This window comes from Heterodontus francisci, chromosome 40, assembly GCF_036365525.1.
Source record: "Heterodontus francisci isolate sHetFra1 chromosome 40, sHetFra1.hap1, whole genome shotgun sequence".
Lineage (NCBI taxonomy): Eukaryota > Metazoa > Chordata > Chondrichthyes > Heterodontiformes > Heterodontidae > Heterodontus > Heterodontus francisci.
In genome coordinates, this window is record NC_090410.1 from 11,248,296 (window position 1) to 11,268,216 (window position 19,921).

The following is a 19,921-nucleotide window of genomic DNA, read 5'->3' on the forward strand; positions in this document are numbered from 1 at the left end:
GGCGGGGCAGAGGGGAGAGGCCACGGATGGTGGTGCCCAAATAAGGATTGCAAATCTCATGAAGTCCATCGATACGTTCGTCTCGATGTATGACCTATATGGGGGAAGGGGGCATGAGGCAGGGGGTGGGGGAGGAGAGAGGATGGGGGTGCGCATTCAGTTTGACCTCTGACCCACGCTGCGATCTGACCTCCAAACAGGGCTTAAAGCCAAGTGTCATAACCCGAGTGTTCACTAGGGTTGCCAACTCTGATTGGGTACAGTCCTGGAGGTTCCATCACATGACCTCCCACCCCACCCTCACTCTTCCGCCATTGGTCCATCCTCCAGGCACCCCCCCCCACCTTCCCTCGGCCAATCGGAAAGGGAAAAGGCTCTTCGTTACCCAATCGGATGATTCTTAACTCTCAGTCGAGCAGCCTTTTCTGCCCCGCCAGCACTATTATAACTAATAAGAGTACAAAGAGAATGTAAAACAAAAATTCCAATTTTTAATGCCCCTGCGAATCTTCTCTCGCGTTTTTGCTCGGAGCAGTGTCCTGGACATTAATCTTTAATTCCTGGAGATTCCAGGGCAATCCTGGAGGAGTTGGCAACCCAAGGACCCAGCTGTCAGAAGGCTGCTGGTTTCCAGCAGTCTGAGGTTCGTGTCTTTTCCTCATTCAAATCTAGCGGGGCCTGAGGCCTAGCTCGGCTGTGGCTGGTTAACGTTGTCACCTGATGTCACTGTGTCACGGTCAAAGTAGTGTTTATGGAGTATTCAAAGATATTAAAAGTTTTATCATGAAGTGAGTACGAAAAAAAAAGTGAAGCTGTTGTCTTTTTTTTAAAGCTTAGTTTTCACTGTTCTTGCAACCAGAATGGGGAATTAAAGAGTTAAATCATGAGGACAGATTGCAATGGCTTGGCTTGTATTCCACCCGACTACAGACGATTAAGGAATGACTGAATCAGAGTGTTTAAGATGATTAAAGGATTTGCTAAGGTCGATAGAGAGAAACTATTTCCTCTGGTGGGGGCGGGGAGCCCAAAACCTTAAGATGAGAGCCAAGCCATTCAGGGGTGATGTCAGGGATCACTTCATCACACAAAGGGGAATGGAAATCTGGTATTCTCTTCCCTAAAAAAGCTGGGGGTCAACTCAGAATTTCGAAACTGAGTCTTTTGTTCAGCAAGGGGATTGAGCGTTACGGAACCAAGGTGGGTAGATGGACTTGGGATACCAATCAGCAGTCTCGAGGGGCTGAATGGTCGCCATATGTTCCTCTTAAACTCATTTAATGTCCAGAGTTAGACGGGCTCCCTCAACACTCGTGTCTCTGGGAAGTGCCTTGGGGGGTGGGGTGGGGTGGGGTGGGGGTGGTGGGGGGCTGGTATTTCTATATTTAAGTCACTGCATGAACACAAATTATTGTCGGAAAGCGAAAAGGCTTCCAAGAGGAAGCAGAAAAATTCATGTCACTGAGTGGTACTGAGTCAAACAGAGTGTGTAAAAGGGAAAAAAACTTGCATTTATATAGCGCCTTTCACAACCTCAGAGGGGCTCAAGGCTCTTTGCAGCCAATGAAGCACTTTTCAAGTGTAGTCACTGCTGTAATGTACGGAACGGGGGCAGCCAATTTGCGCACAGCAAGATCCCACAAATAGCAACGTGTTAATGATCTGATCATCTATGTTGTTGATGCTAACTGAGGGATAAATATTGGCCAGGAGCACCAGCCGATAGCTCCCCTGCTCTTCTTCAAAATAGTGGCCGCAGGATCTATTATCTCCACCTGAGAGGGCAGACAGGGGCTCTGTTTAACGGCTCAGCCGAAAGGCGGCACCTCCCACAGGGCAGCACTCCTTCGTTACTGCACTGGCAGTGCTAGCCTAGATTTTGTGCTCAAATCTCCAAAGAGTAGGACTTGAGCACATGGATTCCTGGTGCAGTGATACCATGAGCTGAAGTTGGCACCGCGGTAGGCCCCCAGACTTGAACCCAGGCCTGCACTGGCGTAACGCAATCCAGTTTGGGATGAACGGTTGAAATCAGCCAGGGATCAGGTTCGGCTGGCTGTGATGGTCTTCCTGGTTGAATAGTTTGCCGACACCTACTATCCGGGCTCCCAAATTGAAGAGGGCCGACTTACTTCAGCTACTGGTTGTCGGAGGAGGGGAGAGGTGTGATGGGGGATGTGGGTGCCGGGATTGCAGGAGGGTAAATTGTGCTTCGTTCTGAAGTGGAAAACGGAAGGAGAATTTCCTCGGGTCCCTGATATCTGGACGTCTCAAGTGAAGTGGCCCGGATGTTGAACCTGACTCTAAGCATAGCTTTCCTGTTGCCATGGCACTGCTTCGAGAAAGACATCTTAGGAATTCTTTCAGGAAAAAAACATTTTTTTTCCAACATGGGTTCAGCAAAAAAGAAGAGACTGCGTCTGACTCCGACCCTCCCTTCCCCCACCGTCCACTTGCGGCGGGCACCAAGGGTTAAAGGTCACACATCCTGTCATGGGGAGGACGGCGGGACGCGAAGGTGACCCTTGTCAATTCTTTATTACTCTGCATTCTCCCACCTCTCTGGCAGGTGCCGACCCTTTACAGTTCCACAAACATCAGCTCGACGCAACTGGCCATTCTCCAGGGATGAGGCCTATACAGGAAATGTCAGGCTTTCAGTCCCAGGGTGGGGGGGGGGGAGGAGCTGAGAATCATCCTGTAGTTCCTCCCACCTCGCCAAACCCCCCACACCCCAATATTCCCTCATTTTCCAGAGTGGGTCACTGGGCAGCATTGAAGGAGCGAGGTTATAATATTGTTCCGAGAAGACTGAAATATTTTATTCGGCCCTGCGACAGAGAAATGCAATATTATTTTGCAAACGTCACATGATCAATGCCAAGTGGTCGAATAGCTCACAATCGAACATCACATGACCACATGTTACGTGATCAGGCGTCCAGGAATCCGACTAACCAATGTTGATGATCCTACTCCGGTTGCCAACTCTGGTTGGACATATTCCTGGAGACTCCATGTATCCCGGCGGGTTGGCTACTCCACCTGTTGGTGTCCTGCACTTGAGGCCTTGGTGTGCACCTCAGTTTCCTCACCAACCACAGACTGCGACCTTTGACCCTGAATGGTGCACGTGTCTCATTTTAGCCTCCTTCACGGAATCTTCTCTGGGAAACACGAGGAGTTGCGGGAGGCAGCAGCTTGCTCCCCCCTCCCCCACTTTTTCTTCCGTGAAGCGGTGACAGACGGGGAGAGGCAGGTGAAACAGCTCAGCTTTTTCACAGGCTGCACCCAGGTTACAGAGACACCAATAGGTGCCCCCTTGATCAACGAGGAGAGGGAGAACAAGAGGGTGATGAATTCACCAATGTTTGCACTCATCAGGGAGTCATGGTTTGCAATGGTCTGGGGTCTGTACTTCTCCTTATACACCTTATATTCCTCCAGTGTTGTGTTACATTCATGAGCAGAATTCATTATACACCTGAGTGGGGGTATTTACATGTGGAGGATGACATTTACACACGGTAGGAGTTTACGCAAGAATATACTGTACCCAAGGGCAAAGGAGTGTGTGTATTATATACAGAGTGTGTGTATTATACACAGAGGATGAGTGTTATATATACAGAGCATGTGTGTTATAATCAGAAAAGGTGCGTGTTAGCCATAGAGAGAATGCATGTTGTTCCAGAGAGGTTGCTTGTTCTGTACAGAATGGGTGCGTATTTTATATATAGAGGAAGTATTCTATATACAGAGAGGGTGCATGTTATATACAGAGAGTGTATGTGTTATTTAGTGAGGAATATTTTCGTGTGTGTGTGTGTGTGTGTGTGTGTCGTGCTCGTACACAAGACATTGATGCAGCAAGGAGGTCCCAGGTAACACAGCACAGGCGTCTCCATGGAAACAGGAGGATCTGGAAAACAAATCCAGATGCTCCTCCAATACCATAGTTGCTTAAGCTTAAACCACGTAGCATCAGGCAAGCTGCCCACACAATACTGATCTTTGACCTTGGTCTCAACTTTGACTCCTGCAATTAAAGAGGAATTGTTTGGGTCTCGCTGGTTCAGTTGCTCTCATACCACCCAGTGTGCTACTGAGCTGAGGGGTTACTAACTCTCCATGATTGCCCTGGAGTCTCCAGGAATTCAGGATCCACGTCCTGGACACAGCTTTCCAGGGGGGAATAAATCAACAGGACATTAAAAATAACTTTTATAAATTATATAAATATCGGAGAGTGGGCAAGAAGACGGTTTGACTGACGAGTCAAGAGTCATCCGATCAGCTGACCAAGAGTCTGTTCGCTCTCCAATTGGTGGGGCACCATGAGGATTGACATGTTAGGTGACCAATGGCAGGAGCGTGGGGGCAAGGTGGTTGGAGGTGAGAGATCATGTGCTGTGATGGCCCCCATGGTCAAGTAGCCAGAGAACATTTGCCCTCCTGGTCCATACATGAGGAAGGGGCGCGTCACAGGAATGGACAGACCAGCGAAAGTGGAACAGTGTGCCCAACAAGTGTTCATACCTTCTGGAGAGAGCGAAGAAAGATTTGTACTTCTACAGCAACTCTCGTGGCCTCAGGACATCCCACTTTACAGCCAATAAAATACTTTATTGAAGAGTAATCCCTGTTGTAATGTAGGAAACACAGTAGCTAATTTTGCACAGACAGAGCAAGATCCCGCAAACATCAGTAATAATGACCAGAACATCAGTTTTAGAGATATTGATTGAGGGATAAATATTGGCCAGGACACACGGAGAACTCCCCTGCTCGTCTTTGAAGTGGTCACCTGACATGCCAATCCTCATGGTGTCCCGCCAATTAGAGAGAGAACAAAGTCTTGGTCACCTGATTGGATGACTCTTGTCTGTCAGTCAAACCGTCTTATTGCCCAGTCTCCAATATTTAACTTCTGAACTGAAAGACAGAACCTCTGACAGTGAACCACTGTCTAACCCCCAGTTCCTTTTTCTTTTTTTTTCTGTGTTTCTGCCTCTTTCTTTCACTCTCTCTCTCTCTCTCTCTCTCTCTCTCACTGTCTCAGGAGTGAGGCTTTTTTGGAGTGGACTGGGTAGTGTAGAGGGAGCTTTACTCTGTATCTAACTCTCTGCTGTACCTGTCCTGGGAGTGTTTGATGGGGACAGTGTAGAGGGAGCTTTACTCTGTATCTAACTCTCTGCTGTACCTGTCCTGGGAGTGTTTGATGGGGACAGAGTAGAGGGAGCTTTACTCTGTATCTAACCCCGTGCTGTACCTGTCCTGGGAGTATTTGATGGGGACAGTGTAGAGGGAGCTTTACTCTGTTAGATATAGTGTAAAGCTTTGTAGGGACACAAGAACAGGACGAGGCTATTCAGCCCCTCGAGTCTGTTCTGCCATTCAATAAGATCATGGCTGATCTGGGAGCTAACTCCATGAACCCAACTTTGTCCCGAATCCCTTAATAACAAAAATCTGTCACGCTCAGCTTTAAAATTAACAAAGAATCTATAATGACTTACTGTTTGTGGAAGAGAGTTCCAAACTTCTTCAAACTTCACCCTTTGTGTGAAGAAGTGTTTCCTGATTTGACTCCTGAAAGGTCTGGCTCTAATTTTTAGACTGTGCCCACCTCGTCCTGGACTCCCGAACCAGTGGAAATAGTTTTTCTCTATCTACCCTTTCTGTTCCCCTTAATATCTTGAAAATATTGAGCAAATCATCCCTTCACCTTCTAAATCCTGGGGAATACAGTAGTGTCTCCTCATAATCTAACCCTTAGAGTCCAGATATCATTCTGCTAAATCTACATTGCACTCCCTCCAAGTCCATATAATCTTCCTAAGGTGTGGAACCGAGAATTGCTGACAGTAACTCCAGCTGTGGTCGAACCAGGGCTTTGTAGAGCTGAATCACAACTTCTACTCCCTTACATTCTCTACACTCTCCCATCAAACACCTCCATTGCCTCTCTGAGATTTTCAGTTCAGGGTCAAATTAGGATGCAGTTTTCTATCATTGACCTACCTCCACCCTCCCCAAACTGAGACAGACTCGAACTCAGTCCATGGACCAGGGGACACAGATTTAAGATTTTGGGCAAGATATTCTGGGGGGGATGTTAGGAGGAACTTTTTACACAGGGAATGGTAATGATCTGGAACTCGCTGCCTACGAAGGTGCTAGAAGGGGAGACGGTGAATGATTTCAAAAGGAAATCAGATGGGCACTTGAGGGAAATAAACTTGCAGGGCACAAGGATAGAGCGGGGGAATGGGACTGACTGGATTGCTCGACAGAGAGCAAGCATGGACTCAATGGGCTGAAAGGCCTCCTTCTGTGCTGTAATGTTTCTATGCAACAGCTATGTAGCAGCAGAGATTGCTCTCGCTGATTAGACCCAGATTCCTGGATTCTCTGCTATGATATGATGGCCCTCGGGATCCTGTCATTCAAAATTAGGTTTGAGAAGCCATATGCAAAATAAATGCCCATTTGCCTTGAAGTCAGACTGGCATCAACCCAGCACCAGATGGTATCTCTCGTCATGAATGATTTAAATATTGCGTTTTACACAGAGAACACGGATGGCTGATAGTGAGTTATGCACAGTGCTAGAACACTCAGTCCTGTTACACACACACACACACAGTCAGTGCTAGAACACTCAGTCCTGTTACACACACACACACACACACACACACACAGTCAGTGCTAGAACACTCAGTCCTGTTACACACACACACACACACAGTCAGTGCTAGAACATTCAGTCCTGTTACACACACACACACACACAGTCAGTGCAAGAACATTCAGTCCTGTTACACACACACACACACACACACACACAGTCAGTGCGAGAACACTCAGTCCTGTTACACACACACACACACACACACACAGTCAGTGCTAGAACATTCAGTCCTGTTATACACACACACACACACACAGTCAGTGCGAGAACACTCAGTCCTGTTACACACACACACACACAGTCAGTGCTAGAACATTCAATCCTGTTAGACACACACACACACACACACACACAGTCAATACTAGAACACTCAGTCCTGTTACACACACACACACACAGACACACACACACACACAGAGTCAGTGCTAGAATATTCAGTCCTGTTACACACACACACAGTCAGTGCAAGAACACTCAGTCCTGTTACACACACACAGACAGTCAGTGCGAGAACACTCAGTCCTGTTGCACACACACACACAGTCAGTGCGAGAACACTCAGTCCTGTGACACACATACAGTCAATGCTGGGACACTCAGTCCTGTTACACACACACACACAGTCAGTGCTGGGACACTCAGTCCTGTTACACACACACACACAGTCAGTGCTAGAACACTCAGTCCTGTTACACACAGTCAGTGCGAGAACACTCAGTCCTGTTACACACATACAGTCAGTGCTGGGACACTCAGTCCTGTTACACACATACAGTCAGTGCTGGGACACTCAGTCCTGTTACACACACACACACACACACAGTCAGTGCTGGGACACTCAGTCCTGTTACACACACACACACACACAGTCAGTGCTGGGACACTCAGTCCTGTTACTTACACACACACACACACACACACACACACACACACACAGTCAGTGCTGGGACACTCAGTCCTGTTACACACACACACACACACAGTCAGTGCTGGGACACTCAGTCCTGTTACACACACACACACACACACACACACACACACACACAGTCAGTGCTGGGACACTCAGTCCTGTTACACACACACACACACACACACACAGAGTCAGTGCTGGGACACACAGTCACGTGACACACACACATACAGTCAGTGCTGGGACACTCAGTCCTGTTACACACACACACAGAGTCAGTGCTGGGACACTCAGTCCTGTTACACACATACAGTCAGTGCTGGGACACTCAGTCCTGTTACACACATACAGTCAGTGCTGGGACACTCAGTCCTGTTACACACAGTCAGTGCTGGGACACTCAGTCCTGTTACACACACACACACACAGTCAGTGCTGGGACACTCAGTCCTGTTACACACACACACACAGTCAGTGCTGTGACACTCAGTCCTGTTGCACACAGTCAGTGCTGGGACACTCAGTCCTGTTACACACACACAGTCAGTGCTGGGACACTCAGTCCTGTTACACACACACAGTCAGTGCTGGGACACTCAGTCCTGTTACACACACACAGTCAGTGCTGGGACACTCAGTCCTGTTACACACACACAGTCAGTGCTGGGACACTCAGTCCTGTTACACACACACACACAGTCAGTGCTGGGACACTCAGTCCTGTTACACACACACAGTCAATGCTGGGACACTCAGTCCTGTTACACACACACACACAGTCAGTGCTGGGACACTCAGTCCTGTTACACACACACACACAGTCAGTGCTGGGACACTCAGTCCTGTTACACACACACACACAGTCAATGCTGGGACACTCAGTCCTGTTACACACATACAGTCAGTGCTGGGACACTCAGTCCTGTTACACACACACAGTCAGTGCTGGGACACTCAGTCCTGTTACACACACACAGTCAGTGCTGGGACACTCAGTCCTGTTACACACACACACACAGTCAATGCTGGGACACTCAGTCCTGTTACACACATACAGTCAGTGCTGGGACACTCAGTCCTGTTACACACACACAGTCAGTGCTGGGACACTCAGTCCTGTTACACACACACACACACAGTCAGTGCTGGGACACTCAGTCCTGTTACACACACACACACACAGTCAGTGCTGGGACACTCAGTCCTGTTACACACACACAGTCAGTGCTGGGACACTCAGTCCTGTTACACACACACACACAGTCAGTGCTGGGACACTCAGTCCTGTTACACACACACAGTCAATGCTGGGACACTCAGTCCTGTTACACACACACACACAGTCAGTGCTGGGACACTCAGTCCTGTTACACACACACAGTCAGTGCTGGGACACTCAGTCCTGTTACACACACACAGTCAGTGCTGGGACACTCAGTCCTGTTACACACACACAGTCAGTGCTGGGACACTCAGTCCTGTTACACACACACACACACACACACACACACACACACACACACACACACAGAGTCAGTGCTAGTATATTCAGTCCTGTTACACACATACAGTCAGTGCTGGGACACAGTCCTGTTACACACATACAGTCAGTGCTGGGACACTCAGTCCTGTTGCACACGCACACACAGTCAGTGCTGGGACACTCAGTCCTGTTGCACACATACAGTCAGTGCTGGGACACTCAGTCCTGTTACACACACACGCACACACAGTCAGTGCGAGAACACTCAGTCCTTTTACACACACAGAGTCAGTGCTGGGACACTCATTCCTGTTACACACACACACGCAGAGTCAGTGCTGGGACACTCAGTCTTCTTACACACACAGTCAGTGCTCGAACACTCAGTCTTGTTACACACACAGTCAGTGCTAGAACACTTAGTCCTGTTACACACACACAGTCAGTGCTGGGACACTAAGTCCTGTTACACACACACACACAGTCAGTGCTGGGACACTCATTCCTGTTGCACACACACACACACAGAGTCAGTGCTGGGACACTCAGTCTTGTTATACACACATACAGTCAGTGCTGGGACACTCAGTCCTGTTATACACACACAGTCAGTGCTGGGACACTTAGTCCTGTTATACAGACACAGTCAGTGCTGGGACACTCAGTCCTGTTATACACACACAGTCAGTGCTGGGACACTCAGTCCTGTTATACACACATACAGTCAGTGCTGGGACACTCAGTCCTGTTATACACACACAGTCAGTGCTGGGACACTCAGTCCTGTTACACACACACACAGAGTCAGTGCTGGGACACTCAGTCCTGTTGCACACACACACAGAGTCAGTGCTGGGACACTCAGTCCTGTTATACACACACACAGAGTCAGTGCTGGGACACTCAGTCCTGTTACACACACACACACAGAGTCAGTGCTGGGACACTCAGTCCTGTTATACACACACACAGAGTCAGTGCTGGGACACTCAGTCCTGTTACACACACACACAGAGTCAGTGCTGGGACACTCAGTCCTGTTGCACACACACACAGAGTCAGTGCTGGGACACTCAGTCCTGTTATACACACACACAGAGTCAGTGCTGGGACACTCAGTCCTGTTACACACACACACACAGAGTCAGTGCTGGGACACTCAGTCCTGTTACACACACATACAGTCAGTGCTGGGACACTCAGTCCTGTTACACACACACACAGAGTCAGTGCTGGGACACTCAGTCCTGTTACACACATGCAGTCAGTGCTGGGACACTCAGTCCTGTTACACACACACACAGAGTCAGTGCTGGGACACTCAGTCCTGTTACACACACACACAGAGTCAGTGCTGGGACACTCAGTCCTGTTACACACACACACAGAGTCAGTGCTGGGACACTCAGTCCTGTTACACACACACAGTCAGTGCTGGGACACTCAGTCCTGTTACACACACACAGTCAGTGCTGGGACACTCAGTCCTGTTACACACACACACACAGTCAGTGCTGGGACACTCAGTCCTGTTACACACACACAGTCAGTGCTGGGACACTCAGTCCTGTTACACACACACAGTCAGTGCTGGGACACTCAGTCCTGTTACACACACACAGTCAGTGCTGGGACACTCAGTCCTGTTACACACACACAGTCAGTGCTGGGACACTCAGTCCTGTTACACACACACACACACAGAGTCAGTGCTAGTATATTCAGTCCTGTTACACACAGAGTCAGTGCTGGGACACGCAGTCCTGTTACACACATACAGTCAGTGCTGGGACACTCAGTCCTGTTGCACACGCACACACAGTCAGTGCTGGGACACTCAGTCCTGTTACACACATACAGTCAGTGCTGGGACACTCAGTCCTGTTACACACATACAGTCAGTGCTGGGACACTCAGTCCTGTTACACACACACAGACAGTCAGTGCAAGAACACTCAGTCCTGTTACACACACACAGACAGTCAGTGCGAGAACACTCAGTCCTGTTGCACACACACACACAGTCAGTGCGAGAACACTCAGTCCTGTGACACACATACAGTCAATGCTGGGACACTCAGTCCTGTTACACACACACACACAGTCAGTGCTGGGACACTCAGTCCTGTTACACACACACACACAGTCAGTGCTAGAACACTCAGTCCTGTTACACACAGTCAGTGCGAGAACACTCAGTCCTGTTACACACATACAGTCAGTGCTGGGACACTCAGTCCTGTTACACACATACAGTCAGTGCTGGGACACTCAGTCCTGTTACACACAGTCAGTGCTGGGACACTCAGTCCTGTTACACACACACACACACAGTCAGTGCTGGGACACTCAGTCCTGTTACACACACACACACAGTCAGTGCTGTGACACTCAGTCCTGTTGCACACAGTCAGTGCTGGGACACTCAGTCCTGTTACACACACACAGTCAGTGCTGGGACACTCAGTCCTGTTACACACACACAGTCAGTGCTGGGACACTCAGTCCTGTTAAACACACACACAGTCAGTGCTGGGACACTCAGTCCTGTTACACACACACAGTCAGTGCTGGGACACTCAGTCCTGTTACACACACACAGTCAGTGCTGGGACACTCAGTCCTGTTACACACACACAGTCAGTGCTGGGACACTCAGTCCTGTTACACACACACACACAGTCAGTGCTGGGACACTCAGTCCTGTTACACACACACAGTCAATGCTGGGACACTCAGTCCTGTTACACACACACACACAGTCAGTGCTGGGACACTCAGTCCTGTTACACACACACACACAGTCAGTGCTGGGACACTCAGTCCTGTTACACACACACACACAGTCAGTGCTGGGACACTCAGTCCTGTTACACACACACACACAGTCAATGCTGGGACACTCAGTCCTGTTACACACATACAGTCAGTGCTGGGACACTCAGTCCTGTTACACACACACAGTCAATGCTGGGACACTCAGTCCTGTTACACACACACAGTCAATGCTGGGACACTCAGTCCTGTTACACACATACAGTCAGTGCTGGGACACTCAGTCCTGTTACACACACACAGTCAGTGCTGGGACACTCAGTCCTGTTACACACACACACACACAGTCAGTGCTGGGACACTCAGTCCTGTTACACACACACACACACAGTCAGTGCTGGGACACTCAGTCCTGTTACACACACACAGTCAGTGCTGGGACACTCAGTCCTGTTACACACACACACACAGTCAGTGCTGGGACACTCAGTCCTGTTACACACACACAGTCAATGCTGGGACACTCAGTCCTGTTACACACACACACACAGTCAGTGCTGGGACACTCAGTCCTGTTACACACACACACACAGTCAGTGCTGGGACACTCAGTCCTGTTACACACACACAGTCAGTGCTGGGACACTCAGTCCTGTTACACACACACAGTCAGTGCTGGGACACTCAGTCCTGTTACACACACACACACACACACACACACACAGAGTCAGTGCTAGTATATTCAGTCCTGTTACACACATACAGTCAGTGCTGGGACACAGTCCTGTTACACACATACAGTCAGTGCTGGGACACTCAGTCCTGTTGCACACGCACACACAGTCAGTGCTGGGACACTCAGTCCTGTTGCACACATACAGTCAGTGCTGGGACACTCAGTCCTGTTACACACACACGCACACACAGTCAGTGCGAGAACACTCAGTCCTTTTACACACACAGAGTCAGTGCTGGGACACTCATTCCTGTTACACACACACACGCAGAGTCAGTGCTGGGACACTCAGTCTTCTTACACACACAGTCAGTGCTCGAACACTCAGTCTTGTTACACACACAGTCAGTGCTAGAACACTTAGTCCTGTTACACACACACAGTCAGTGCTGGGACACTAAGTCCTGTTACACACACACACACACACAGTCAGTGCTGGGACACTCATTCCTGTTGCACACACACACACACAGAGTCAGTGCTGGGACACTCAGTCTTGTTATACACACATACAGTCAGTGCTGGGACACTCAGTCCTGTTATACACACACAGTCAGTGCTGGGACACTTAGTCCTGTTATACAGACACAGTCAGTGCTGGGACACTCAGTCCTGTTATACACACATACAGTCAGTGCTGGGACACTCAGTCCTGTTATACACACACAGTCAGTGCTGGGACACTCAGTCCTGTTATACACACATACAGTCAGTGCTGGGACACTCAGTCCTGTTATACACACACAGTCAGTGCTGGGACACTCAGTCCTGTTACACACACACACAGAGTCAGTGCTGGGACACTCAGTCCTGTTGCACACACACACAGAGTCAGTGCTGGGACACTCAGTCCTGTTATACACACACACAGAGTCAGTGCTGGGACACTCAGTCCTGTTACACACACACACACAGAGTCAGTGCTGGGACACTCAGTCCTGTTACACACACACACAGAGTCAGTGCTGGGACACTCAGTCCTGTTACACACATGCAGTCAGTGCTGGGACACTCAGTCCTGTTACACACACACACAGAGTCAGTGCTGGGACACTCAGTCCTGTTACACACACACACAGAGTCAGTGCTGGGACACTCAGTCCTGTTACACACACACAGTCAGTGCTGGGACACTCAGTCCTGTTACACACACACACACAGTCAGTGCTGGGACACTCAGTCCTGTTACACACACACACACAGTCAGTGCTGGGACACTCAGTCCTGTTACACACACACAGTCAGTGCTGGGACACTCAGTCCTGTTACACACACACAGTCAGTGCTGGGACACTCAGTCCTGTTACACACACACAGTCAGTGCTGGGACACTCAGTCCTGTTACACACACACAGTCAGTGCTGGGACACTCAGTCCTGTTACACACACACACACAGAGTCAGTGCTAGTATATTCAGTCCTGTTACACACAGAGTCAGTGCTGGGACACGCAGTCCTGTTACACACATACAGTCAGTGCTGGGACACTCAGTCCTGTTGCACACGCACACACAGTCAGTGCTGGGACACTCAGTCCTGTTACACACATACAGTCAGTGCTGGGACACTCAGTCCTGTTACACACACACACACAGTCAGTGCTGGGACACTCAGTCTTCTTACACACACAGTCAGTGCCAGAACACTTAGTCCTGTTATACAGACACAGTCAGTGCTGGGACACTCAGTCCTGTTATACACACATACAGTCAGTGCTGGGACACTCAGTCCTGTTATACACACATACAGTCAGTGCTGGGACCCTCAGTCCTGTTATATACACATACAGTCAGTGCTGGGACACTCAGTCTTGTTACACACACAGTCAGTGCTAGAACACTCAGTCCTGTTACACACACACAGTCAGTGCTGGGACCCTCAGTCCTGTTACACACACACAGTCAGTGCTGGGACCCTCAGTCCTGTTACACACACACAGTCAGTGCTGGGACACTCAGTCCTGTTACACACACACAGTCAGTGCTGGGACACTCAGTCTTGTTACACACACAGTCAGTGCTGGGACACTCAGTCCTGTTACACACACACAGTCAGTGCTGGGACACTCAGTCTTCTTACACACACAGTCAGTGCCAGAACACTTAGTCCTGTTACACACACACAGTCAGTGCTGGGACACTCAGTCTTCTTACACACACAGTCAGTGCCAGAACACTCAGTCCTGTTACACACACACAGTCAGTGCTGGGACACTCAGTCCTGTTACACACACACAGTCAGTGCTGGGACACTCAGTCTTGTTACACACACAGTCAGTGCTGGGACACTCAGTCCTGTTACACACACACAGTCAGTGCTGGGACACTCAGTCTTCTTACACACACAGTCAGTGCCAGAACACTTAGTCCTGTTATACAGACACAGTCAGTGCTGGGACACTCAGTCCTGTTATACACACATACAGTCAGTGCTGGGACACTCAGTCCTGTTATACACACATACAGTCAGTGCTGGGACCCTCAGTCCTGTTATATACACATACAGTCAGTGCTGGGACACTCAGTCTTGTTACACACACAGTCAGTGCTAGAACACTCAGTCCTGTTACACACACACAGTCAGTGCTGGGACCCTCAGTCCTGTTACACACACACAGTCAGTGCTGGGACCCTCAGTCCTGTTACACACACACAGTCAGTGCTGGGACACTCAGTCCTGTTACACACACACAGTCAGTGCTGGGACACTCAGTCTTGTTACACACACAGTCAGTGCTGGGACACTCAGTCCTGTTACACACACACAGTCAGTGCTGGGACACTCAGTCCTGTTACACAGACTGGCAGCACTGGATTTAAAGAGAAGTCAGTGACTAAGTGGAACGTGTGTCGTCTGATTGCTGAGACACCACCTGCGATATGAAACCAGTCCCCTTGAGTGAGAACCAATTAACACTTCATGTTTAAATGAGTATAACAGCGTATCCTTCAATTAGCAAGACTGTGCTGCTAATTTAATTATTTTAGGCGTGCCTAATAACAGCTCCTCTCTGAGTTTGCCTAATAGCCCTGGTTTAGGAAGGTGCACAAAAAAGTTTCATCCATGTCACTACAATGGGAATCTGTTCTGTCCCTCTGTGAATTTTCAAAGCAATGTCTCTGTGTTTTCTTCTTACACCAGGCTTACTCTTTCTGAAGGTGCCGACTCTCATTAGGGGCTGATTTCAGTTTTGTGACCCCCTCCCTTGCCCCATTGGTGATCTTAACTAGCAACAGGTTAATCCCCGTGGAAACTGGAAATTGTGAAACCTCTGTGAGTCGGTGCATCTTTTTAGAGACACACCCTAAATGACACACTAAGCACTCACTGAAAACAGGGGCTGGTGATGGATTCAGTGACTCCGTTACAGCAGAGTCTAGGCTCAGATCCTCCCATTAAAATGACTCATTCCCAACCTGATTCCTACTAATCACCTACAACATGTGCAAAAACCCATCACATGTCAACCAGAAAGCGGACAGCTATTTAAAGGAACCACACCATCTGGGATTTACCACTTGCAAGCCAAGAAAATCCTACCATAACATAAAAAGAGGAACCAATGTGAGGGGAAAAACAGGGGAAAGATGATATTTAATTCAGTTTGAAGAGAGGGGCCTCGTCCCAAAATAAGCATCGTTTCACCACAGTTTTGTAAAAGATTTTTCCTGTTTCAATAAACACAGTTAGAGTTTCGAATCACTGCCCCCAGAGTCTCTGTGCTTCACTCATCTCTGCTGTCTTAATTTATATCTCTGGTACTGTATAATTATTTGGAGTCACTGTTTCTTCACAGGGTAAGGGTCACTCACTGTGTAACTGTATAGAGTCACTTTATTCAGCAGGGTAAGGGTTACTCACTGGATAACTGCACACAGTCACTGTTTATTCAGCAGGGTAAGGGTTACTCTCTCTGTAACTGCACACAGTCACTGTTTATTCAGCAGGGTAAGGGTTACTCACTGTGTAACTGTACAGAGTCACTGTTTATTCAGCAGGGTAAGGGTTACTCGCTGTACAACTGAACACAGTCACTGTTTATTCAGCAGGGTAATGGTTACTCTCTCTGTAACTGTACAGAGTTACTGTTTATTCAGCAGGGTAAGGGTCACTCACTGTGTAACTGTACACAGTCACTGTTTATTCAGCAGGGTAAGGGTCACTCACTGTGTAACTGTACAGAGTCACTGTTTATTCAGCAGGGTAATGGTTACTCTCTCTGTAACTGTACAGAGTCACTGTTTATTCAGCAGGGTCAGGGTTACTCTCTCTGTAACTGTACAGAGTCACTGTTTATTCAGCAGGGTCAGGGTTACTCTCTCTGTAACTGTACACAGTCACTGTTTGTTCAGCAGGGTAAGGGTTACTCACTGTGTAACTGTACAGAGTCACTGTTTATTCAGCAGGGTAAGGGTTACTCACTGTGTAACTGTACAGAGTCACTGTTTATTCAACAGGGTAATGGTTACTCTCTCTGTAACTGTACAGAGTCACTGTTTATTCAGCAGGGTAATGGTTACTCTCTCTGTAACTGTACAGAGTCACTGTTTATTCAGCAGGGTAATGGTTACTCTCTCTGTAACTGTACAGAGTCACTGTTTATTCAGCAGGGTAAGGGTTACTCTCTCTGTAACTGTACACAGTCACTGTTTATTCAGCAGGGTAAGGGTCACTCACTGTGTAACTGTACAGAGTCACTGTTTATTCAGCAGGGTAAGGGTCACTCACTGTGTAACTGTACAGAGTCACTGTTTATTCAGCAGGGTAATGGTTACTCTCTCTGTAACTGTACAGAGTCACTGTTTATTCAGCAGGGTAATGGTTACTCTCTCTGTAACTGTACAGAGTCACTGTTTATTCAGCAGGGTAATGGTTACTCTCTGTAACTGTACACAGTCACTGTTTATTCAGCAGGGTAAGGGTTACTCTCTCTGTAACTGTACAGAGTCACTGTTTATTCAGCAGGGTAATGGTTACTCTCTCTGTAACTGTACAGAGTCACTGTTTATTCAGCAGGATAATGAAATACCTTGCCAAACTAAGGGCTGCAGTTGGATTAATTGCAGTTTGAATCCCTGCTTTGCTGGCTGGCCCATTTAAGACACCCTGAGAGGAGGAGGCAAATTCGGAGGAGATGATTGTGCCTGAGCAGCAGTCTGGAGGTTGGCCATTGTGGGAGGTGGGTGGTAGTGGGGAGTGGGGGGGGGGGGGGGGGGGGGAGGGCGGAGGCGGTGAAGACTGTCAGCTGTTGGAGATCTTGCTCTCATTCGTGTGAATAGCAAGCAGGAGTTAATTGTTCTCCATCGCCAGGTTTTCTCTGGCTGCATTCCCACTCCTCCCCCTCCCAATGGTGCCGACTGCTTCCCGGATTTAGGGATCCACAGCCATTGGCCAATCTCCATCGCCATTTGTCCACCACCCATTCTTCCCTGTTTGGGCTCCGGGCTCAGGATACTAAAGAAAGAACTTGCATTTATATAGTGCCTTTCAGGATGTCCTGAAGCACTTTACAGCCACTTTTGAAGTGTTGCTGCTTGCAATGTAGGAAACATGGCAGCCAATTTACACACAGGAAACTCCCACAACCAGCAAGGTGATAATGACCAGAACATCAGCTTTTTTTTTAAAGACATTGGATGAGGGACAAATATTGTTCTGGACACTGAGAAGAACCATCCTGCTCTTCTATGAATACTTCCATGGAAATGTTTCACATGTACCTGAGAGGGCAAATGGGGCCTTGGTTTAGCGTCGCATCCAAAAGAAGGCACCTCCAACAATGCAGCACTCCCTTGGTACTGCACTGCTGCGTTCGCCTTGGTTTTGTGCTTGTGTCTTTCGAGTGGGACTTGAACCCATGACTTTGTGACTCAGAGGTAAGAGTGATCTGTGTGGGAGCGTCATGCATCTTCTCTTACAATGGCTGGCATTTTACATCGGGGTGGTAACCCCGCCCACCGGCTTAAAAGTTAGGGGCGAGCCTGCCTCCGCCGGGCCGGGGAGCAAAGCAGAGATTTTACGTGGCCCAGGCCCTAAATAGGCATCAGGCAGGACTTCCCTCTGAGGCAGGAAGTCCCGCCTGCAGGAGCTGCCAGCCAATCAGGGGGCCGGCAGCTCCTGCAGTCTCAGCAGCGCCACGGGGAGCAGTGGCTGCTGCCTGGCATTGCACCCAGCTTCAGGAGGATCGTGGATGTTGGCGCCGAAAATGGTAAGTGGGGTTTTGGACCTTGCCGGGGACAATCGGCAGGGCCCTGGCCGAGGATGGGGGGGGTGGTCAATCAGGTGGGCGTTGTGGGGGGGGCAGCAGGAACTGTTGGAGTGCCCTCTGTGGGGCACATGGTGCCCGCTCAAGAGGGCCTCCCTCCTTGGGCCCGTAAGGGGGGCGCCTGATTTGGTGGGCAGCCTCCACAACTGTCAAGGTGCCGTCTGCCGCAGGTAATATACCACTGGCAGTGGGAGAAGGCCCTGAGGTGGCATTCAATTTTATGCCACCCCTTCCTCCAGCACGCTCCCGTAGGGGCCTAAAATTCCGGCCAATGTCTACATGTGTTTCCAGCAGCATCCCCAGACAGGGGCCAAGAACTGGCAGTCCTTCTCCTGGGCCCAGGGGCCCTGACTGCCAGTTAAATTAGCACAGCCTGGTGAACTAGGCCCGTTACATGTCTCAGCTGTGCACTGCGGAGGTGATGAGCTCACTGGCTTCTGAGGGATCTTTCTCCTGTTGTGAGGAACAGACTCCAAGTGAGAAGTGTCCAAACGCACTTTTGGTACGTGTTTCGGACTTACATTAGAGTTGCCAACCCTCCAGGATTGCCCTGGAGGCTCCAGGAATTGAAGATTAAGCTCCTGGACACTGTTGCGAGCAAACCCGCGAGAAAAATCAAAAGGCCATTAAATAAAATTTTAGGGTTTTTTTCCCTTTTATTTGAACACTTTTGTTGGTGAGTAAAATTTGGAGATGGCGGGAAAAAAATGTCTGTTTGACTGAATCATCTATTCATGAAGACTTTGATCGCTTTCCAATTTGGTGTGGGAAGGTGGGATGCTCCGAGAATTGTCAGATCAGGTGGGGGGAGGGGTGGTTGGAGGCACAAGGACCGGCCAGGCCCTGGCTTATATAAAGTTTAAATCCTGACTCCCAGATATCTCAAGTTCTAATTTTGGCAGCTGTACTAATAACCGGCCTTTCCAAACCCCTCGGCCCAACAAAGATTCCAACAGGACAAACCAACAAGTATGAAATATAAGAGCAAACAGTTACATGGTAGTTAGGCCCTGGTTCCAAGGCCCTGGTTGCTAGGCCTGTAGTTTGGGCATCCCCGA